General features: G+C 39.4%; 1 protein-coding gene across 3 annotated transcripts in view; it reads right to left on the bottom strand.

Moving 5' to 3' along the window:
• The window catches only part of unc5a (unc-5 netrin receptor A), a 361,826-nt gene that overhangs the window by 141,819 nt on the left and 194,210 nt on the right, over window positions 1-25,797 (bottom strand). The gene's annotated exons all lie outside the window — the stretch shown is intronic.

Raw genomic sequence — 25,797 nt, 5'->3', positions numbered from 1 at the left:
TGACATTCCCTTTAGCGCGTCACCATCTAATGGTTGCATAACGTAACTACATCCTCTACTGTAGCCAAGTCAAGACAAGTCACATTTATTTATATAGCCCTTAATCACAAAAATGTCTCAAAGGACTGCACAGGATTACAATTACAAAATTGCACAATTACCTGATCCTAAACCAGCATGCACTTATAGCGCCTTATAATGCGGTGCGCCTTATGTATGGAAAAAGTTTAAAAATATATCATTCATTGAAGGTGCGCCTTATAACACGGTGCGCCTTATAGTGCGGAAAATACGGTAATAACAAAATAAATATTCCTGAAATTAATAAACAATAATCAAATAGTCAGAAGTCTTTCTCTTTATGTGTCTTTCTCTGTTTACGTCTTTCGCTGTCTCTCTTTTGTGCCTGTCTATATCTATATCTCTTTTTCCATCCGCTTCACTGGATGGTCCTTGTTGGAATAATTCTTAGACATCCCAGGGGACTATAACATCTTTATAGTTTTGGGGTATCTTGATTCAGACTGGTTGTGATGGTTCTGGGATGATTTCATTCTGAAATTACCATATCTTAAATCCCAAGAGTTTAAGCTTTCCAATGATATGTGGCATGACATATTTCAGTGACTGGTGACATCATAGAGACAGGAGTTGTTGGAACGTTAAGGGGTTAATGCGTAAAGATTGAATTCATCTATGTCCAATTTTGAAAGTAATCATTTTTTTCCACCTTAAAATTGATTGAAATTCTAAACTGTCAGCGCCGTGTCGGTGAATTGCAGTCAAACAGAATCCGTTTGTGGCCCTTAGAGGAAAACGTTGGACACCTCTGACATAGAATCTGATTAAAAAGTGTTAAAAGGGAAGTCAGTCAAGTTTGTACTTCGCTGGGCATCGGTGGAGATTGCACAACTTGAAGAGAAGTCCAAAAGCACTGAGCCCAGTTCAAATCAGTTTGAGGCTTTATTGTCGGGTGACGGCTCCCTGGATCACACAAAACCAATGCAATCTTCCACATAAACAACAATTTCTCAGAATATCTGTAACCCGTGGAAGTGCTTCACATAATTGCTATATAGGTTTGATGGCCTGATAGGTGCCACTTAGACAAGCCAGCTTGTGCCGGGGGCTGAAAACAACCGCAGGAGAAAGCTCGAGTGTTCGCCCAAAAAATAAATAAAAAAAAACAAAACAAAAAAAACGCAAGAGTGTCACAAAGTGCTTTTATGCAAATCGCAATAGAAGAGCAACACTCCATCGAGACTAAAATACACAGCCAGTGTATACACGCCGCTCCTCCGGGCTTGACGATTCCTCGGATTATTTCTTGTTGGTATGAAAGGTTCGGCACCTCTGTGGGATAAAGACCCCAGAGAGGGAAGATCAGATGGGTTGAGAGAGGAACCTATCGAGAAAAACGGGGATATCGCTTCATCAAGTGGCGAAAAAGTAGGACACGGGGCAAGACTCCAGGCTCGAGATGAAGAAAGAAAATCCCAATTGGATTATCCATAATGAAAGCTTGTTCCTCCAATGTAATCTCAGAACTCATGAATATCCGTCCCAATTAAAAGGATGTCCATGTTTGTTTTTCAGCTGTAAAAGCAATGTATAGATCGTAAAACTGAAATTCAAATACTTGCACTAAAACTTCAGTGGAGCTCAAGTCGGTTTTTCCACGTTTTTGTGTTCTTTCCCGCCTGGCGGTTCCATCAGTGATACCCGCAGGCTAGTCTCATTTTTCTCATTTAACAAGCACTTTCTCTGTATAATGTTATCATATTATGCTTGTTTATTCCCCAATTAAGTAGTTAGATTTGTGCAAAATGTGCAACTATACAGCGTGGCGGGAAACGTGGATGCTTTAAATGTGGAAAGAATAAAATATTTTAAAATAATTCATTTACAGGAAAATAATCTTTAGCATTTAGTGTAATGAAACATAAAAAGGACGTTTACCCGGATCTTAAGAATTCAACTCAGGAGTTGTAAGCCGCATTGGATTAAAAATTTGGTCCAGGCCAAAACAAAAAAAAAATGACTGATTTGACAATATGGAGTCTTGAATCTGTTAACCCGGCAATAGATGAGAGAAAACAGAGGGACATTGTGGATACAAGTGGCACCTAAACAACAAAAAATGTATTAGTATTACTTGATATACTATTACACGTACTGTCATTATATTTTCAACCTTTGTATTTGGCGGGCCAGATTAATAAGGCTGACGGGCTGCATGTGGCCCGCGGGCCGTAGTTCTCCCTCCACTGCTCTAACTACTCCAACACAGGCCTGACTAGAGACCACTCTTACATAATGTTGAAATACGAAGTAGATTTAAATGAACTAAACATTGATACAAGAAGAGGGAGAATATGTTGGAACACAAGTTAGCTCTAGCTGAGCAAATTATTAAATAAAAAGGACAAAAGAATCATACTGGTTAAATACATAATGGTTGTTTAAGGAACAATCACGGAACCGTGCTTCAGAGGATGCTGACAAACAAACTAAAAGAAGCCACACCTGTTTAACATTACAAACAACTAACACAAATCAGGAAAGGCGTATTTAAGGACTGTGCCGACAGCAGAGGATGTCGGATTGTTGCTTGCTTTTTTGACTGTCCTACCTGCTTATGTGTCCCAACCTCTTAACACCTGTCCTAGAATGATCTTAGACTCCCTGGACTTTGCCATCTATGTTTATTTTTTCTGTACTGTGTTTTGTGTTTATCGTTTTCCCTCTCCCATGCATGTAGCACTTTTTCTCAATTACTTTTGCCCCCGATAAACTCTTGTCACTCAGCTCCTGTGTTTGCTCTTAGGTCCACCACCCTAAAACAGTTCAAAGACCAACCAGTACTCGGAAAACAAAACTAAATATGAAATAAATGTAGAGTATTCAACGTTTGGTCAGAATTCCGTTTTGCAATGCCAGGAAATGATCAAACAATGTCAAAACATGTGAAGTGAATACTGTGTCTAAGGTCAATCACATAGATATGTTATCTGACTGATACTGCTGGAACGTGAGGTTGGGGACGAAGGCTATGGCTTCATTTGTGTATCAAAGGTTGCCGTGACCACTATACCACGGGGGGGTCGGCCCCTTCCAGGAGACCGGCACCCAGACCTGGTACACGTCTCACCTTGCAAGGGCAGTCTGAATTTAGCCAGCAACAAACAAAGAGCGCATATCCTAACAAGAAGAACTGAATCAAAATCCTGGCTGGTCATGACCTGGTCTCAGCTCCACAAGCAGCCTAGAGAACCTTGGCAAAACAGCAGCCAAGCTTGATCAAGCTAGCGGCCAAACCGGTAGGACAAAGCCAGGGACCTCAGAGAAGCATTAAGCCATCAGCAGTCAACCTCTCCTTCAACACTCTGCATCCTGTGGTCCTCGTCCCAACCGGCTCTCAAGCCTGCCAGGATTCCTCATCGCTCTACAGCCGAGGACATAAAGACTGGGCCTTCCTTTTCATCAATGCAGAACATTTCGTTTTTGCTAGGTATTAGTATTTGTGTGACCTAAAAGGGGGAACTCTATCAAAATACAATAACGTCACAATCAAGCCAATGTTGTTGTCCATCCAAATGGTTCACAACTTCTAGTTTTGTTTTATTTTCTTGTTATTGTTTTGCGTTCTATTCAAGCTTCTTCAGTAGATGATTTGTAAAAGAAAAGTCAATTTATCCAAGAGTGTGTGTGTCTTGATTAAAGTATATTGAACTATCAAAAATGGTAAAAAGAATTCACTTAAAGTGTGTGTAGCCACCCTTCAGAATAACTAAAACAAGGTTTTTCATCCGTTTTCCTGACATAATGATCTAAAAAACGTATGTGGTGCTCCAAAAAGAAGAGACGAGTTCACAAAAGAATAAACTCGGCTCTTCAATTCAATTGGTCACTAAATTGTTTGTTAGAATAACGTATTTACAACCCATTTTCGCTACATAAAGAAGACAACAAAAACATTTCCACACATGGGCATTTTACTGGGGAATATTCTATCTTAAAGTTATATGAGTCAAGTCTGGGCTGAAATGATCTGACCACGAAATGCCTCATTTATTGGGGGCAGACTGATATATCCAAACTTTGTTTGAGTAACTATTCCATCCTGAAGAAATTGTAATTTGGGTGTTTAAGGCATTTTGATCTTACACAATCATCATGGCCGGTTATACATTGACTTTCCTTAAAGATTCATACAAAGATGACTGTTTTTTTGCACTAGGTTCCCCATTTGAATGATAGATAGATAGATAGATAGATAGATAGATAGATAGATAGATAGATAGATAGATAGATAGATAGATAGATAGATAGATAGATAGATAGATAGATAGATAGATAGATAGATACTTTATTCATCCCCGAAGGGAAATTCACATTTCCAGCAGCATCCCTGAGCTGAGAACAATACAATAATAAAGCAAGAAGAATACAATATACAAATACCCAGTGTGACGTGCAAATACCCACTGTAGCGTGTTATATAAAATAACTAAATAGTGCTACACAGAATACATATTGCAATAAGATTCGGTAATATGCAATGTAGGTGGTGTGGTTTACTGTGGGCTTTTACTCTGCCGGGTAGAGTTAAAGAGCCTCATGGGATGAGGAAGAAAAGATCTCTTCAGTCTGTCCGTAGTACAAGACAGTGACAGCAGTCTGTCGCTGAAACTGGTCTTCTGTCTGGAGATAATGCTGTGTAGTGGATGCGATGGATTGTCCACGATTGACCGCAGCTTTTTCAGTGCCCGTCTCTCAGCTACTGTTGTTAGGCTGTCCAGCTCTGTGCCCACGACAGAGCTCACTTTCCTAGCCAGTTTATTGAGACGAGAGGCATCCTTCTTCTTGACGCTGCCTCCCCAAAACGCTGCCGCATAGAAGAGGGCGCTTGCCACTACTGTCTCTTAGAATATTTTCAGGAGCTTTTTGCAGATTTTGAAGGAGGCCAGCCTTCTGAGGAAGTAAATTGATTAATTAATTAAAAGTAATGATTTAAAATCATCAGCCAAGGTCGTATGCCCACATATTATTTTGTAATTTTATATTTTAATCTGGAGTACCGGGGGTTTGGAAAGTATTATCTAATTACCATAGGATCAGATTGAATTCGTATTCACTGTAATGCTACAGTATTCAGTTTCTACGTCTTCACCAAGACTAAAGATCAATTTTTCAAAAATATCTATCATAACATAAAATGTTCTACCCGCAAATAGCAAAGTAAGTTTGTGAGTTAAAAAAAGGCCCAGGATGGAAAAAAATAATGGCAAAAAAAATCTACTGGAATCAATCTCGCTTTCCCATTCAAGCTATATGCAAAGTAAAACCCAAGTTCACACCATGCAGTAAAGCCGCAGAGATGAAATACGGTGGGGCGTTAAAAAAAACGAAGCGGCTATGAGTCAGTCTGAACGCCCAGCACTTAATTCCATATATGCATATCATTCGCCATATATCACAAGACATACAGTATATTAGGTGATCACTAACAGCCCCTATTGAGTCCCCGGCGAGACTGGAGAAATGTATCTGATTAATTCAAACTTCTCCTTGTCTTTGAGCTGCAGGGTGAAAGGAATAAAAGATCAGAATGGAGATGCAATGCACGAACAAAAGCAGACCCGAGGTGAGAAATTCTAAGAGCGGCAATTTGGGAAGCTCGGCTCGCCGGCGTAATTGCGTTCTGTTTCCTTTATCGCTTCTTGTCTCCGTAATTACCTCATGCTTGCTGTGTCTGACACCTTCCAGAAACACTGCTGAGAGACAATCCTACCAATGTCTCCACAATTAAGGAAAACCACCAAAATAATCACCGCCTCGGTGAGTAAAGTACATGTTTCGTAGCATTGACACTTGCTTATGACTTGTGTGGAGGAACTGCACTGCCACGAATCCATTTCCCTTTCCCCAAACTTTTTCCAAACACTGACAAAGACAAACATCAAATTCATAAGAAGTGAGGAAATTATCCAGCTGTGAAATAAAGTTTTCAACCCCACGACTGTTCATTTGTAATCTAAAGATTAACTATTTGCATATATGGCATGCTTCATGATAGCATGAGGATTCATTTCATTGTGTGTCCAAATGAAACGTTTTTTCACTTTAAAACTGATTGAAATTGTAAACTGTCAGCGCTGTGTCGGTGAATTGCAGTCAAACAGAATCTGACAGAATTCGACTTACGTGAAACGGTAGATACGAACATTTATTTTGAAACGACGAAAAATATCCGGACATTGTTGTAAGTTAGATTTTGTATTGTGGGCACCTTTTTCCAAGTACAGGACAGTACTGTAGTGCTTCTTTCCGCCGCTACCGGCATGGGGTGGCACTGTGAAAGCTCCAGCATCCACCCCGAAGAAGAAATCTGCTCCCTCTTCCTAGTTCGTATGTAAACATTCTATACTGTCTATGTCTATACAATTTCCAGCTTGCTAATAAATGTGACATTTTTATTGTTTAATATCTCATGCATCTATTCAATATGGTGTAAAGTGTAAAGAAGAGGCAAACTGTATGTTTTGAAATGAAAGTGGAATAAGAAAGCTTGATGCGGTTGAGAAAATGGTCGGAACGCTTTTCTTCAGCCACTTTTTACTACGGAGGAGGACCTCTTGAAGCGCATCATCTAAAAGTAAGTTAAACTCAACTTTATACATATTTATAGAATGTGTTTTTTTATGAATTGTTTATTTTTTAGTACAAAACAATACAGGTTACTTATACAGTATTGTATATACTATCTTTTTACTTTCTCCAGCGCGCTAGGAACATTTTTATTGTTCAATATCTGGCGCATCCATTTAATATAGTTGGTGTGAAGTGTAAAGAAGAGGCAAGCCGTTTCTTTTGAAATGAAAGTGGAATAAAAAAGCTTGATGCGGTTGAGAAAATGGTCGGAACGCTTTTTTTCCGCCACTCTCTAACACGAAGGAGGACCTCTTGAAGCTTATCTTCCAAAACTAAGTTACACTAAACTTTATATAATTTTATTGAGCATATTATTGTGTGAAATGTTTATTTTTTAGTACAGAACAATATAGGTTACTTATACAAGCCTTAAACATACTTATATAAACCTTAAACATAACAAATATAGCACTGAAGCAACTTACGAACAAATTCAACTTACAAACGATCGTTCTTAAGTCGGGCAGCGTCTTTATAATAAAGAAAGAGAGTAAATCGAAAATAACTGACAGGGTGCTGCTGACAGAGACACTGCCTAAAAATGATTTATTCTCCTCCCATTTCTAACCCTAACCCAGTTTGATATCCATGCATTCGGCAAACGTATTCCTGAAAACAAAACAGCACAGTCGGGTAATTCCAGATATAGTGTTGTTGAAAGGTATCATAATACATGAACTGACGGACGGATTTGAATGATTCCGTGTTGTTGAGTCTTATCTCGTTGCAAAAAACAAAACAAAATTGATCAGTCTCTGCAAGGTGTCAAAGATAATCCTATTCCGAGCTCTGTAGCCCTGTTCTCATTTCCATGTTGTCAATCGTTACGTACGTGACTGACAACAGAAATACGTAAGTAACAAACAGGGTTGCGGAGTAACGGAATACATGTATTGGCGTTACAAAACTAGGATACAAAAAACGTAAACGTATTCCATTAAAAAAGTCGCAATCAAATTACAGGTACACGTAGTAAATATAAGGATTACTTTGCAGGATTACAATTGTATTCAAATGTATACAGACCATTCCCTACTTACAGGCGAGACGACCGTTCGTAGGTGGAATTTGTTCGTAATTTGCTTCAGTGCGATATTTTTAATGTTTAATGTTTATATAGGTATGTTTAAGGCTTGTATAAGTAACTTGTATTGTTTTGTATTAAAAAAAAACATTTCCGAAAATTATATGCTCTATAACGATAAATAAAGTTACGTTTAACTTACTTTTGGAAGATGAGCTTCAAGAGTTAGGCGACTTCCTCCCCCGTGGTAAAAAGTGGCCGAAAAAAAGCGATCCAACCATTTTCTCAACCGCATCAAGCTTTCTTATTCCACTATAATTTCAAATGAAACGGCTCGCCACTTCTTTACACTACACCAACCATATTGAAAGGATGCACGAGATATTAAACAATAAAATTGTCAAAAGTTTTTAGCGCGCTGGAGATACAGTATAGAATGTTTACACACTAACTGGGAAGAGGAAGCGGATTTCTTCTTCCGGGTGGATGCTGGGTGACCTCTCACACCGCGGTAGTGGCGGAAAGAAACACTACAGTACTGTCCTGTACTCGGAAAAAGGTGCCAGATGTCAAAAAATAAAAAATAAAAAAATGAAAATACTTTATATTTAATTACAAATATTGAATGAGCAATTGCTTTTAATTTTTAACTCTGCCGCTAAATTTAACTTAGAACTACATACAGTATGCCAGAAACTTGATGATATACCATGTATTCATTCTATATAGACATCAAATCTACTGTAGCGGGTGGCACAGTTTGTTAAAACAGCATACAAGATCATTTCTGCTCAATAAAATACCTTTAAACAACAATCTGGCAAACCTTTTAGCCACTGTTTTGCTAGCTGCATGTTGCTTACAAATCAAACAGACACAATCTATATAATCTAAATTTAATCTTATTTATAATTCCGGATTTCTGTGTGCATAAATGTGTTCGTAAGTGGCTTATAGGCTCCAAAACGGCTGATCCTATGTTTGTAAAGATTTACACAGTTGTACTTCAGGCCTTTGTGGGTGTTTTTAGCTAGGTTTCAAATACCAACAAAATTGAAAAAAAAAACAAACAAAAAAAAACAAACAAAAAAAAAAAAAAAACAAAAAAAAAACCCTGCCTTTGTTTTGGCAATCCAAAGTCCCACTTTGCAAGGCACGCTGTACTGGGTTGGCTGACACGCCCTTTCTTATTGGGCTAGATTGTGAACCACCGTTACCTCCCAGTACCCGCTCTGCAATCAATTGCCTCCCGCAGTTCTTTGAGACATTTAGAGATTAAGGGCTATTCAAACAAATGTGACTTGATGCGTGACTATATTCCCTTTGTTTCTGTTTTTTCCCACTTTTACCCCCTTTTTTTAAGCCATTCGGTGCATAATGTTACATAATTATGGGTAATTTAAGGATTAAAGCAACAAAAACAACCTGAAGGACTTGGCTTCGTAGAGAGTCGATCTTTAAAAATAGTCAGAATTCCCATTTCTATAAGGAAATTCAGGTCAAAGACCTTCACCCTGGTGTTTCATATTTGCTCTGAAAATTTCTAATTCTTTGACATACAACAATTTATTTTTAAGGTAAGCGAAATAGTTACTTTCCCTAGTAACTAATTCAGTTACTAAGTTATATTTTGGAAGAAAATGGTGAGTAACTGTAACTAATTACTTTTAAAAGTAACATGCCCAACACTGACTTTTCATTGCGCAGGGGACACTTCCAACTCCTAAAGAAAAACACAGCTTTTAATTCGCTTTATATCCGATTCTTGTGGCTGATTCTGAGGAAACATTGAGAAGGTTGGTAATGGATTTTGGAAGAGTGTGTGATAGGCTAAGTTATGTGTGAATGTTGGGAAGAGTAAGGTGATGAAGTGTTTACGGGATGCAGTGGGCATGGTGTTGGAAATAAGGATGAATGGACAGGTGCTGGAGGAAGTTGAAAGCTTTAGGTACTTGGGTTGCGATGTGGCTGCAGTTGGTGGAATGGAGTGAGAGGTATTGCACAGAGTGAATCAAGGAAGCAAGGTTTTGGGTGCTTGATGAGTGATGAGTATCAAAAGTATGAGTATGGATGTAAAGAGAGGACTGTATAAGAGTGCGATTTTGCCGACTGTCCTGTATGGTGCAGAGACTTGGAGCCTGAATGCAGATTTGAGAAGGAAATTACATGTTTTTGAGATGAAGTGTTTGAGGAGTACGTTAGGAGTGACACGATTGGATGGATTGAGAAATGAAATTGTGAGAGACAGAACTGGAGTAGTAGCGGAACTGAGCAAGCGTGTGGATGAAAGAGTACTCGGTTGGTTTGGACACATGGATAGGATGGATGAGGAGCGAATGTTGAAGAGGATCTACAGAGCAGTAAAGTAAATGGAAGGAGACCAAGAGGAAGATGTGGATGGATTGTGTTATAAGTGCACTGCAGGAAAGAGGTCTAAAGATAGTGGAAACTAGAGCTCTTGTTGGTGATAGGAATGAGTGGAGAGGGGTTGTAGAAGGATAGTGGGATGTTTGGACGCGTTCTAAGGGATGGGTAGGGCACCTGTATGATACGGCAGGGTTAAACCAGCAAAAGCTGTGGAACAGAAGAGTGTGTTGTCACCCTGACAAGGCCACTTTCTGGTGTCCCGTTTCATCTGGAGGGACGGAAGCATGACTGACTTGGGCGGCGAGGTGCTTAACTTGTTTGGGTGTTTGGGCATTTGGGTTTGCCATGGTCCCCCAAAAATATTTGTGTGTCTTTTTGCTACCTTTTTCCATATTTTATTTTCTTTGTTCTTGTGTATGTGTTTGTCTTGCTGTCCGTCACCCCTCTCGAGGGATATGACCAGGGTAGATAGATAAATAGATAGATATTGGATTCTCCCGTCCATTTGACGGCCTGCATTACCCAAATGAATTCCAAGGGTAAAAATTCAGAGCAGGCACTAGCATATCTTTTTTTTCTCACTCATTTCTTCCCTCTTTCCTTTTTCTCATTTGGGAGTTCAACTTCCCGTGCAAGTTTGGGAACAGCGCCACATTCATCAATGTCACTTTTCTTTCAACAAGCAATCAAAGTCAAAAACAGGAAAGGGCCCGAGGATATCGGCGCTGTCAGGAGAAAAAAAAGAAAAAAACACGTCGCTTTTCCGGCCTTCCCTCGATTTGTGAATTTCCGAGGTGAAGGGATTACGGGAGGGCAAGAAAATGGATTTGGTAACCAGGCAACAATAAATACTCAAGAGAGAAGCACTCAGAAAATGAGGCTGTGGGCACTCTGGGTTGAAAAAAAAAAGCCTCGTAATCAATAATCTGAAAGGAACTATCAAAAAGCTCCATCCTGGCAGAGGACTTGAGCGGGCTCAAGAGTCGGCAGAGTTTCAGCAAATTAAGGAGAAATACACACACAAAAAAGGGGGGGGGACTGTAGGAAGGCTTAAGATGGCTTTGCCAATCTGCCACCCTTACATGTGCCGCTGCCTCCGGTCCAAAGCGCACAATACAACTTTTGTTCTTGATCCACTGGCGAGTTGGCATATTTGGATTTTTTCCCATGTCTTTCTATGATTGCAGGCTCACGCATGGCTGGAGAACTTGTGCAAAGAAACTCCCAAAAATAAGTAACATATTTTCAGCCCCGTAAGGTGCACCGGATTATAAAGCACATAATCAAAAAAATAAGCTATAAGGTGCTTGGAATTACAACTACAGTGAGATATGCTTGTGCATAACCAATTCACAGTTTATATACCGTAAATTCCAGACTATAGACTGCACCTGATTATAAGCCGCACTCACCACATTTTAAGAGGAAAACCGATTTTGCACTTACACAAGCCGCACCTGTATATAAGCCGAATGCGCCCACGTTAAAACATGTGACAAAATCACAAAATTAGCCCAAACCCAGCTTTGAGTCCCGCGATTGTAACTGAATACAAAGTACACAGTCTAAAAACCACAGCCAGCAAAATGAACAGAAAATGATACCGGTACTTAAGGTTTGATGCAGACCTGCAGAGTCCGGGTACCCGTTGAAACTAATCCAAGGAAAAAAAGTCTATATTTCCAAAGCTAAGGGTGGGAAAAATATATATCCACTATTGTCCGCCGCGACAACAGGTCTCACTCACCTTTACCCCACTTCCCGTCAGCCCGTGTTTGCTCCGCTCCTCTTTTTTAATTCGCAAAACATATCAGAATAAGTGTCTCAAATAAATACATTACAAAAATATACAGGTGCAAATAGATATTATACATCGGTTACACATATTTACAAAGAAAGACGGTACACCGAGAGAGTTTTCAAAGCTTTAATTATAATATTATAACTTTCATCCCAAACTGTGCCTGTGAAGGGTAGCAAAACGCTACTAGGAACACGCTCGCAACACAGTACACGGCTCTGTTAAAAAAAAAAAACATACCATACTTGTTTAAACCACGGTAAACTGTCTTCATCTTCCTCCTTATAACTGACGTCATCAAAGTCGTCTTCCCCAGTATGGGAAAGAGACTTTGTCATATAGACGTCATCCCACGCTCCCTTAATCAAAAACACGCTAGCAACACGCTCGCAAAGTGAAGTTTGCGTGCAGTAGCTCTGGTTCCTTCTTAATCGGACTGCTCGTCTGCTTTTAGCTTCCACCGGTCTAAATCTTACCTTTTGTACTCGAGCGCCGCTGGCGGCTGTTAGGAACATTACATAAATTGGCCGCATCACTGAATAAGCCGCAGGGTTGAAGGTTTGGGAAAAAAGTAGCGGCTTATAGTCCGGAATTTACATTGTCTCCCTAGTGGCTCCAGGGCGCTTTTAAAAAAATTGACAATGGAAAAATACATGGTCTCTGTAGGACAAATGAGACACAAATGTTCAACAGGTAGCGCTTGTCTTGGGAACGGGAGGTCGCAGATTCGATTCCCACAGAGTTAAATGTTGAAGTGTCCTTGGGCAATACACTGAACCCCTAATGCCCCCGATAAGCAGGTGGAAGCCTTGCTTGGCTGGTTTTTCTATCAGTGTGTGAGTTTGTGTGTGAATGGGTCAGTGTGAAGCACATTATAAAGTACTTCGGGAGGTCTTTAAAGACTTGTAAAGCACTATATAAATGCAGATCATTTACGATTTAGCATTTTTCAATGAACATCGATATACAGACTCTCCCCAACTTATGACCATTCGAGTTACGAAAAATAAAAAAAATTTCAGGATGTTGAAAAATATCCGGACATTGCTGTAAGTTAGATTCTGTATTGTGTGCACCTTTTTCTGAGTAGTGCTTCTTTCCGCCGCTACCAGTGTGTGGTGGCACTGTGAGTGGTCACCCAGCATCCACAACGAAGAAAAAATCTGCTTCCTCTTCCTAGTTCATGTGTAAACATTCTATATTGTATCTCAAGCATGCTAAGAACTTTACATTTTTTCTTGTTTAATATCATGTGCATCCATTCAATATGGTTGGTGTAAAGTGTAAAGAAGAGACGAGCCTTTCATTTGAAATGAAAGTGGAATAAGTAAGCTTGATGCTGTTGAGAAATGGTTGGATCGCTTTTTTTCGGACACTTTTTACCACGGGGGAGGAAGTCGCCTAACTGTTGAAGCTCATCTTCCAAAAGTAAGTTAAACTTAACGTTATTTATCTTTACAGAGCATATTATTTTAAGAAATGTTTATTTTTTTAGTACAAAACAATACAGGTTACTTATACAAGCCTTAAACATACAAAACAGCAATGAAGCAACTTACGAACAAATTCAACTCACGAACGATGGTCCAAACTCGTTGGCAAGTAAAGCAGCGTCTGTATACTGAATATATGTACAGTATGTGTTGCCTTCCTTACAAGGCTTAAATAAAGCATTTACTGCTTTGCGGCTCCTAACATAAGTTTGTTTTGTTTCTATTTGGTTAAATACGCCTCTATAAGCATTTTGGGTTGCTAATGACTGTATTTAAGCACTGATCGATCAAAGTCACTGAAAATTCTACGGGAATGGAACGCGGGTCTTTACATGTGGAGATGCTCACTCTGTTGGAAAAAAGTGTTTGACGACAGGAGTCGACAATTGAATTCATTGCCAACTTTGATTAATTTCTGATATATAATGCGCACTGGCTCATAAATACGGTAAATACGGTATTTGTCCGCAAGTAATCTCCTCTCAAGTCAAGAAGAACTCGGAGAAAAGCCCAACCGGACTCAATCTGGGCAGCGAGTGGATTGCGAGCGTGGTCGGGCGCAGAGTATCCGGCTTTCTTCGGCGCGCTCTTGTTTTCGCAGGCACTGACCTCAATTCCGGAGGGGTCATTTGCTTATCAAAAGCAGCGACTGGAACTTACAGGTCCTGGGCGTGTGTTCATTGTGAGCGCCGGGAAATTCAATTAGGTGTGCGGCTGGGATTCATCAGGAGATAGAAGGAGGATTAGGTTTTGGGCCACTTGACGTCGGATGGAGGGGAAGCGTACACAACGGATGAGAAGGGACGGACGGAGCTTTTAAGGGATCGGCGTCGCCCGTCAAAAGCGTCTTTCAAGTGCTTCGTTTCTGAGTGTGCCTGCTCTTTGTACGGGTTGGCATCAATAAAAAGCATAGCAAAGGGTGCTGGCAAATTCTTTGTGAGAAATGCTACAAAAACAGACCTCCCTCTTCAGACCAATTATTACTTTCTGGAAGAAAATAAATGCAGATCTAAAGCTGGATCGGACTTATTCTGAAACTGACTGGAAACAAAAAAATCCTTAATGTTATATTGTGAAGTTGTACTAGTATTACAGACGCTGCCCTACTTTCGAACGAGATAGGTTCCGGACAATCGTTCGTAAGTTGAATTTGTTCATAAGTTGCTTCAGTGCTATATTTTGTATGTTTGAGGTTTATATAAGTATGTTTAAGGCTTGTATAAGTAATCTGCATTGTTTTGTACTAAAAAATAAACATTTCATAAAATAATATGCTCTATAAAGATAAATAAAGTTGAGTGTTTGGAAGATAAGCTTCAAGAAGTCCTCCTCCGTGTTAGAGTGGCCGAAAAACAGCGATCAAACCATTTTCTCAACCGGATCGATCTTTCTTATTCCACCTTCATTTCAATAGAAATGGCTCGCCTCTTCTTTACACTTTACACCAACCATATCGATAGGATGCACGAGATATTAAACAATAAAAATGTCAAAGTTCTTAGCGCGCTGGAGGTAGTATAGACATAGCATAGACAGTATAAAATGTTAACACACAAACTAGGAAGAGGAAGCAGATTTTTTTTCTTCCGGGTGGGTGCTGGGTGACCTTTCACAGTGCCACACGACGGTAGCGACAGAAAGAAACACTACTGTGCTGTCCTCTACTCGGAAAAAGGTGCACACAATACAAAATCTAACTTACACCAATTTTCGGATATTTTTCGACATCCCCCCCAAAAAATTTTCGTAACTACCGTTTAGCGTTAGTCGAATGGTCGTAAGTAGGGGAGCGTCTGTACTACAGTTAGTGAGAAAACTGACACATTTTAACACTATAACAATACCAAAATGTAAATATTAATATGGTCTATCCTCAATACCATTTTAAATGTTGTGAGGATTATAAAAAACAAAAAAGGTAAGAAAGAATTATTGCAAAAACAAATGATAACCATATTTTCCGCACTAGAATGCACTATAAGGGCAGTGGAATTAAAACTACCGTCGAGTAAAAATTAATGCATTTCATAGAACATAAATCAAAATTATGACATCTGGTTTCCCCACTAAAGCAACAAACAATTAAGATGTGAACTACAAGAGGCCACTCGAAGTTCACACTGTGTTTCTCAAAGGCAGAACAGTATCTGTATGCATTTAACAACAATTTAAACAAAGACGTCCAAGTTTTTACAAAATGTTACTAGTTATCACTCTATAGCAGTATTTCTTGACCTTCTATGAGCCAAGGCACACTTTTTTTCCATTAGGAAAATCTCGAGGAACATGCCCATCAAAAACTTTCAAAAATAAACCCCCTATTTAAACATTTCAATTTCCAGTTACCTAAATTGTTTTACTTATTATTTGTTGTAACTAAGGCTCAAAGATGTTCATTTATGTAATCATCATATGTTTCACACAACAATAGAGGATTTGTAATGCGTGTTAGAAAGTTGGCATCTGAGCTTCTCTTTTGTTTCCTTTTAGCAACCAACAATTATCATGTTAACCACAAGCGGGCACCCAAATGTTTCTCATAGGCAGAACCGTTATCGTTAACAGTATCATTTAATCGTTTCTATGTATTTCTAATTTTATCAGTATAGTATAACAGTAATTTCCAGTACATAGGGCACACCAGATTTTTAAGTGCGCTTTATTGTCCAGAAAATGCGATAGTTGGATATTATGGGCTACATTTTTTTTTTTGCTCCATTTAAAACACTTTAACTGCAGCATTTTTTTTTTTAGTGGCGAGAAAAACATTTTGCCCAGCAAAAGTTTAGGAAAGACGACAAACGAATGCAATTTGGTTTGTGTCTGCAGCGACCAGTGACAGTAACACAAAAAAACACGTCTATGTCGCAATCTGGCAGTATTCTACACAGTATTTTTATGCCCAATTCCAATTTCAATGTCAATTTAGTAATCAGAAAGATATGTTTTCTTGCGATTTTGGGTTCACTTGGATGATTTTGGGAGGCTGGGAACATAATAACTGATTTTTAGTTATTTCTTGTGGGGAAAATGATGCGAGATACGATAAATTCCACATACCAGCTCGATCAGGGAACTAATTAATATCGTATGCAGAAGAGCCACAGTCCTGCAATGACCATTTCTTAAAATTTGCCTTCAACGAACAGAAAACTTCAAATGTACTGAACCTCAATAAGTCACAGTCGTCAACAGTACACAACTCCTTTTGCAATATTCTCTGTCAGCAAAGTCAGCGACACTTCACAAGCCAAGGCCATTACCCGGAATCTTATTAGGTCCGCAAACTTCAATCCCATGGCAAAGCGACACAATGATGGCTTGGCAGGTGGTGGCAAGAGTGGCTGCCCTCGAAAAAGGCACCGTGCAACGCGGCCTTCCGAGCATCGCCTTGCTTTGATTAAACTGCGAGGGGGGGCTGAACAGAAGCTGCCACGGGCAAAAAACGTTTCCATTCAGGGACGAGGGCCAGGCTGCGACTCCAGTCAGGGGGCAGTATTCTGGGTCAAGGCACCGCCCGCGGTCATAACCATCTTTTTAAGAGCTTCTTTTCTATTGAGTCGTCTACTTGCCACAATAAGTGCCCCTTGCAAACCCCCCCTGCCGATACTCTGGACGTCATTACGGATTATTCATGGCTGACAAACAGAAGGGCAGGTAGCGGTCCCATCGGTCTTTCTGGGTTCAGGCCAATACCACTCCAAGGGGATTCACAAAGGTTTGATGTAGGGCTGCAACTAACAGCTACAGACCCTGCCCAACTCACAAACGAGATACATTCCAGACGATAGTTCGTAAATTGAAATTGTTTCCTTCACTTTAAATTTCTAAACATGAATGGAACTGTTCTGAAATTGGCTTCTCTTGTCTGCTTCTTGCTGCTAGAAAAGCACCAAAAAAGATCCAAAGAAACGACCACACTGTGACCGAAAAATGACCCAAATAATGAAACTTAAAATGAAAATCGAGCAAAAATATGACCAAAAAAAACACAAAAAAGTGACACAAAAAATGATGATAAATGACCAAAAAACAGAAAGTTAAACATCTGATACTTAAAAATGTACTGATAAGTATGTAAAATACCTGAAAAAGTACACAAAAGTACTAAAAGTACAGAAAAGGCACAAAGGCTAGTAAAAAGTGCTGAAACAGAACTAAAATACTGAAAAGCATGAACAAGTCATGCACATTATGTTTCAGTACTTAGAAGTATTAAAAAATGAAATGTGAAAACAACCAAAGAACGACTGAAAAATGACCGGGAAAAAAAGAACCACGAAGTGACTCAAAAAAACGAGTGTAAAATTACCCAAAATACCGTATTTTCCGCACTATAAGGCGCACCTAAAAGCCTTTATTTTTTTCAAAAGCTGACCATGCGCCTTATAATACAGTGCGCCTTATTTATGGATCAATTTTAAAGTTGCAAAGTTTTCCAACTAACTTGCAGCCGCCGACTAGATTTTCCCCCGAACGCCAAATAGTACGCGGTGTATGCTGGGATTTATTTACCGGCGTTTCATTGGCTAACCAATGTGTCAATCATCATTTGAATCGATCACTATTGGCTAAAGTTATTCGGAGGTCAAGGGGCGGATCCTTTTTATCATTTACAGGCTGCCATTGGCTTAAACGGCAAACAAAGCCTGCAATTGGCCGAAAAATATGTGTCAATCATCAGTTGAATCGATCACTATTGGCTAAAGTTATTCGGAGGTCAAGGGGCGGATCCTTTTTATCATTTACAGGCTGCCATTGGCTTAAACGGCGAAACAAAGCCTGCAATTGGCCGAAAAAGATGAATGCGTATAGCATGTGGCTGACGGCACAGAGAAAGCATTTTTTTCTATTCTGTATTTGTAAATATTGTATTCTCCTGGATTTACTACCCTCACGGATATAAGAGGACATTGCCTGCACATTATTATGAACACAACGACTTCGGTGAGCTATTCCAGGTTTTATATTGTCCCTGTATCTTGTTTCAGACTGAACTCGATGTTTCTGTGATAAGCGGTGCAGATAATGAATGGAATGGAGTGTCTATTTTTAAATTAAACTCAATTCCAAGTGTTTATTGTCATATGCACAGTAAAGTTGCGAGCGAAAAAGAAAATAGATACTAAGGAATGGTTATCATTTCTTGAATCCCAAGACTTTAACTTTCCGAATGATGGAACGATGCATTTGAGTGACATCTTACGGACACCGCATCCGCACGTGTTCTCGATACGTATTTGCGTCTTTGCAAGCTTTCGGAATGTTAAGGGGGTAATAAGTTGGACTGAACTATCTGACTGTTTTGTCCACGTTCCCATTGTAGCGCCTTATAATCCGGTGCGTCTTATGTATGTCAAAAATAGGACCAAAAACTATTTTTTCGGGGTGCGCCCTATAACCCGGTGCGCCTTATAGTGCGGAAAATACGGTACCCCTTTAGAACAAAACGCAACCGAAAACAAAAAAATAAAGAAGCAAAAGAAAAAAAATGAAACGACCCCCCCAAAAAAACAACAGCCAAACCATGTTAAAAAAAAGAAAATTATTTTACAGACGCTGCCCGACCTACGAACGAGTTTCAGACACACGTTCGTTTGTAAGTTGAATTTGTTCATAAATTGCTTCAGTGCTATATTTTTTATGTTTAAGGTTTATATAAGTATGTTTAAGGTTTGTATAAGTAACCTGTATTGGTTTTTACAAAAAAATAAACATTTCCTGAAACGATATGCTCCATAAAGATGAATAAAGTTGAGTTTAACTTAGATTTGGAAGATGAGCTTCAAGAGATCCTCTGTGGTAGAGAGTGGACGAAAAAAAAAAGTGATCCACCCATTTTCTCAACTGCATCATTCTTTCTTATTCCACTTTAACTTCAAAAGAAACGGTTCGCCTCTTCTTTACACCATCCATATTGAATGGATGCACGATATATTAAACAATAAAAATGTCAAAGTTCTTAGCGCGCTAGACATACAGGGCATGAAGAATGTTTACACACAAACTAGAAAGTAGAAGCTGGATTTCCTCTTCGGAGTGGATTCTGGGTGACCTCTCACAGCGCCACCACGGATAGAAGCACTACAGTACTGTCCTCTACTCTGAAAAAGGTGCACAATACAAATTCTAACTTACAGCATCCCGAAAAAATTGTTCGTATCTACCTTTTTTTGTAAGTCGAATTGTCATAAGTAGGGGAGCGTCTATATTTTAATAGTCGACTGGTCACCAACAATTAAAACGATTCGTCAAATAATTGGATAACTAATGCCGTGTTTGTCCGCACAATAATTGTTAACGTGCACCGCTCAAAAACAGTCTTTTGTCATATAATATTCAGGCGCACCAGACTATGAGGCACATTTATTGAAAGTTACAGTAAGAACTGCTGTATATAACTGTTTTATAAAAATTGTATATTTTATTGCATTAGTGCGATGATTGATCAGTCGAAAAATGTTGCTGACCACGATAGCGGAACATTGCATGCAAGGGGAATCAAACCTGGGTCACCCCGATGAAACTCCGGAATCTAACCACTAGAACGCTAGCGATTCAAATGAAAAATCATAAGATTTGGCATCAGATTTGATCCAATTCTTACACTATTTACACACAGTGCCAGACACAACTGTTAGCTGATCGAGACAACAGAAAGTCATCTTGAAAGATATAAATAAACACAAAAAATTAGGACGAAGTAAACAACTCTTTGGTGTTGTATGATGATGACGGACTTTGAAGGACATTAACAAAGCTTAGTTTGATCTGAGATTAAGTCAAACAAATATTTTTTACAGTTATAAAGGAAGGAAGGCACTGCCAGGCTGTACTTGCCCAAGTCAATGAGTTGATGTTGACGCCGTAATGTCTGTTTCAGAGACAGAGACGCTATTGCGCAGGCGCGACCCTTAGCAGATATTGTATTCATGCGGAGATAACTCACTCTGTTGGAAAGCTGTACCTGGTGACAGTAGCCGCTGATGGAATTAATTGTAGACTATTTCTTTATATGATTATGGTTGACAATGTCGCTGCATCCCCAGACGAGAACGTCCCCCTAACAGCAGTTAACACGAGCTATCCCAAAAATTGGATGATACAATGTCTGACAAAGGGTGGTGCATCTGTGATCTCAGCTTTGGCAAAGTGCTAATGAATTGTTGCCCAAAGCTCAGAGTAGTTTTTAGGTGTCACAGAATGCTCACATGAAGGTGATGTTTCTATATTTAGGAGGTTATGACTGCTGGGATATGAGAAACATTGTCGCATTAATTTTCGGTTCTCTATGGCTGTGTTTCTCAGTTTTTTGGAGCCAAGGCGCACTCTTTTCATTTAAAAGATCACGAGGCACACTACCTCTCAAGAACGTTTAAAATGAATTCCCGACACCAGTTTTGTGTCATTGTGTTTTAAATGTTTATTTTGGTTAAATTGACAGTACAAAGTGTTTCCTATTATTTGTGGTCACTGTGGCTCAGGAGCTAATGCAGGTTATATATAATATATATATATCTCTACATATGTTGGCTCGGCAGTTGGGTGGTTAGCCCCTCAGTGCAGAGATCCAGGGTTTGATTCCAGCTAACACAGCCTGCCTGTGTAAAGTTTGAATGCTCTTCCCATGCTCAGGTGGGTTTCTTCCAAGCACTTTCGAAAACATGCATGTCAGGTTAATTGGCCGCTTCAAATTTTCACATGAGCAAGTGAGTTGTCCATCTCTGTGTGCCAAGCGACTGTCTGGCAACCAGTTCAGGGTGTTTCTGGCTCACTGAACGAATAAAGCTGGGATGGGCCCCAGCACCCCCGGACCCTAATGAGGATAAGAAATCTGCCTCCACCTACTGCTATGGATGAATTTCAATTGTTAAGCTGATCACTAGAAGACATCAAAGATACTGACCAATGGGAAATTTTACGGAGAAATACAATGGGGAAATTTCCTGTGGTAAGCTGGACAAAGCACAGGAATGTGCACTAGCACACCGGTTCGAAAAACACAGAACTATAGCCTTACAACAAAAATCCTGTATTGGTATGTGATGAATCTGTTGAATATTTTTTCTCAAGACTATTTTTCTTTTACATGAACAAAAACTCTTAAATTTCATTTAATAAATCCCCAAAACAGAGATGTAGTTTGCATTGACATCAGGGAATAAGCCAACTATGAAATGAAATGATATGCATTTATATAGCGCTTTTCAAGTCAAAACTTCCCAAAGCGCTTTACAATGTGCTCCACATTTCCCAATAGCTGCCTTGCAGCCATGTAAGGCGCTAACCTGCTTATTGGGAGCATTAGGGGTTCAGTGTCTTACCCAAGGACACTTCGGCATGTAACACGGACTAGCCGGGATTCGAACTGGGATCCCTTGATCCCAAGACGAGCGCTCTACCTCCTGAGCTACTGCCGCCCTCAACTATTCCAGTCATTTGGCTAGAATCAATCCCTAAAATAAATTGGGAAACATATTCAATTTAGGAGATTGATTTCCTGTGATGAGCACGATTTCTGAACAAAAAACCATTATTGATTAATTGACCTTAAATTTTATAATTGATTAAGTTTTGATTGGCTAACACATTTTGTGCTTGATGGGCCTCACAATACTGTCCTACAGGCCAAACAATTTGCCATCTATTATTGTTGATTTGCAGATACCCATTTTATGAATTTATTCTTATCTAATAAGATTCATTCTATCCAACCCTTATCTAAAGGCTCAATAATACAACATTTTCAAGCCGAATAATTCAAATTTGTTCCATACACTACAAATGTAGCTGTTGTCAATTTAATTAATTACTTTTTTTATTCCTAAAAGCTTTCCAAAGCCAGAACTTATAAAGTTGATTACATTATAAGGACAAAGCAATTCATTATAGTTATCTGTTGTACCTGCAGTGAAAAATAAGTCCATACGAAGCTCCAAACGAGCGTGACACAATTCTATAAGAAGTGATTGTCTGATTTAAATAAGATTTGGTCACAGCAGATGTCTTGGCCATTCGCATAAGTACATCTGATTATCTTTGAATATTTTCGCGGGAGAGACACTAAGTTGCCATGACAGCCTCAGCCTCACATCATCTTTACTTCATCGCCCATTACCTCCGTCCTAGATCAGTTCAAAGTGATGCTATTTTTCTATTTTTACCTTTCTTCCTAAATGAATTGATTCAACCTTTACCGAAAAACATGCCCACGGCTTGAGTGCTCCTACTCAAGTACTTTGCTCGTCGTGACTCTCATTCTGTAACACAACCGAACTCAGGTAACACTAGAAAGCCTGGTACAGTACAGAGACACTTAGCTACTGAGGGCTTCGGTTGTCGCTGGTTCACTGCTTCATGGATTTCGAATCGAATTGTCTTTATTGTCATTGATATCAATGTATCATGCATTGTGTTCTACAGACAGCATACAGCAAATGCTATCACAGGGGCAGGTTTAAGAGGGCTTTTTGTGTTGGGTGGGCATGACTGTGTGCGCCTGACTGTTATAGGCTGGTGTATGCTGTCAGTCAAACATTTGGGGTGGGCGGGCGCAGATGTTAATGTGTCCACCCAAACTACAAAGCATGGCTACAGCCAGTATTTTAGCAGCTTGTTACATTGAAAATAAATTCATCAAATAAATTGTACTGTAATGAAAGTCAGAAGAGCGCAAATAAGTGGTGATCACTGGCTGGATTGTTATCGGTCCAGTGAGAGACAGAGGTGGTATCGGGAGAGAAGGCAAATGGCAAGGCTGTAGGTCCAAGTTACTGCTATGGCTAGGCTAAAAACTCGCTTAAGCCACACCTGTCAAGCCTGTATTTCACCAACGCCAAATCTATTACCCATGAGACGGAATACCTGAAGCTACAATTCGTGGGAAACTGCTACATTTGGGACAGTTGTGTTTTAACCATCTATTAACCGCAAAACCCGAAGGTTTACTGAATAGGTTTTTTTGTTGCCAGTTACTTGAACGCTCCAAAAAACGACTTCTCGCACCTCAAGCGAAAACAAGTTCGAAGTAAAGCCCCAAAGCACTATGCCCCTGCTTCGATTTCATTTGCTTGAGTAGGATATCTGAATGAATGATAATTTGCTTTCTCCAACATGTTCCTCTTTGTCTGACACAGCTCTGGTTTCTAAAGTAAATAAGGAAGACCACTTGAGGGAAGTCAACCGGGCTTCCATCTGGCAGTGGAGTGCTCTGCGGCGTATAAATTGCATTAGGGGTTCGTCTTTTTTTCTTGACTTTTCTAGCTGTAGGTTGGATTCTCTTGGGACTTTGGACTGGCAGTGCACAAAGGTAGAGGCTTTTTCAAAAATCCAACCAAATGATGTGAGAAACAACATCTTGTTAAGGAGTTAAAGCTTTAACTCAAGGCATAAACACTTTTCAAGTTTGAAACTAAGGGGTAAAACAGCTTTAAAGCTTTTAAATCGTATATATTATATATATATATATATATATATATATATATATGTATATGTATTATATATATGTATATATATATATATATTGTAATATTGAAATGTGTCACTGCAAATATAGTCACGACTGTATGATTTTTTTTCATTTATAACCTCATCTCTCCCATCTCATTAGCCATACCGCTTATCCTCATTAGGGTCGCGGGAGGGCTGGAGCCCATCCCAACCATCTCCGGGCAGTGGGCAGGGGACACCCTGAACTGGTTGTCAGCCATTTATAACCTATTTACTATTATTCGTATCAGTAATTTATTGCTTCTTTATTCATTAAGTCATAAAAAACACTTTCTTATTTTTCTCATCTATTATGGCATAAGTATTTGACTTATTGATTTAATTGTTATTGATATGTTTTTCTATTATCTCAGCCGTGTTTTATTTTGTAGCCAGAAAATGAAATTGTCGGATCCATTTCTGTTAGAACTGTTTGACTCTTGGTTGGGGAGTTTCCACTCCAGCATCATCAGCCTTAGGGTCGCCCTTTTTGTTTAAAGGGTGGGATTGATGTGGATGGATGGTGTTATGAGTGCACTGAGGAAAGAGGTCTAAATCTAGTGGAAGCTAAAGCTTTTATTGGTGATAGGAATGAGTGGAGAGGTGTTGTGAAAGGGTAGTGGGATGTTTGGACGCGTTCGAAGGTATAGGCAGGGCACCTGTATGATGCGGCAGGGGTAAACCAGTGAAGCTGTCAGGCCCTGTTGTTGAACTGAAGAGTGTGTTGTGTCACCCTGACTCGAGTGACATGGCCACTTTCTTGTGTCCCGTTTCATCTGGAGGGACGAAAGCATGACCAACTTGGGTGCCGAGGTGCTTAACTTGTTTGGGTGTTTGGGCATTTGGGTTAGCCATGGTCAAATTTTTTGTGTTTTTTTTTTACTACTTTTTTCTTTTCTTTTCTTTGTTTTTGTGTATGTATTTGTCTTGCTGTTGGTCACCCCTGTCGAAGGATATGACCGCAGTAGATAGATAGACTCAGTAACTAAATTGCTAAATATTTAATTCAAGAATTTAAGCAGCTTCTAAGTTCTTAACCTTTAAGTTTCACAGCAATCGTTTTCAATCTATATACCTAACATATTTGAGGTTTTATAAATAATTTCATTGTGAGCTTTATTTTTGATTGTTGGAAAGGAGTGTATTCAACTGAGAAATTAACAGCTCAACAGGTAAGATGATATGAAATGAAATGAAATGATCTGCATTTATATAGCGCTTTTCAAGTCAATGATTTCCCAAAGCGCTTTACAATGTTTCCACATTTCCCAATAGCGGCCTTGCAGCCATGTAGGGCGCTAACCTGCTTATTGGGGGTATTAGGGGTTCAGTGTCTTACCCAAGGACACTTCGACATGTAACACGGACGAGCCGGGATTCGAACTGGGATCCCTTGATCCCAAGACGAGCGCTCTACCTCCTGAGCTACTGCCGCCCCAATTATATTCATTTTAGTGAACCAAACATGAAACTGAAATCTCAGAACATGGAACTCATTTTGATTCAGTGTCTTAACAACATCAATTTGTCATGTTTAAATTGGCACTTTCTGGTGAGGATGACATTCTGTTGTTCAATTCAAGCCTCCATAAGGAATATACGAGTATATTATGCAACATTATGGGATATTCGGATTTTTATAAGCTGTAGGAAACAATGAGTTGAGCTTTTGTCTTGTGCAATGTTGCAGCCACATGAAATTGATTTATGGACCATTTAAGATCATTTTGCAGCAGCACTAAAAGGAATAGGATTTTATTTTACTCTGTTTATTCAATACGGCATATTTAAATGTAATTCGATTGCTTTTTTATTTGCACCGCACCACTGATGTGCAATAAAAAGAAGACTTTTTTTTTGTTTTCTTAGTTTGAGCTACCGCTGCGCTCGACTACAGCCATATAAAAAGG

Source organism: Urocampus carinirostris, chromosome 9, assembly GCF_059441175.1.
Source record: "Urocampus carinirostris isolate Australia breed hairy pipefish chromosome 9, RoL_Ucar_1.0, whole genome shotgun sequence".
NCBI lineage: Eukaryota > Metazoa > Chordata > Actinopteri > Syngnathiformes > Syngnathidae > Urocampus > Urocampus carinirostris.
The sequence above is the reverse complement of the archived record's forward strand: the minus strand, read 5'-3'. Positions and strand labels throughout refer to the sequence as shown.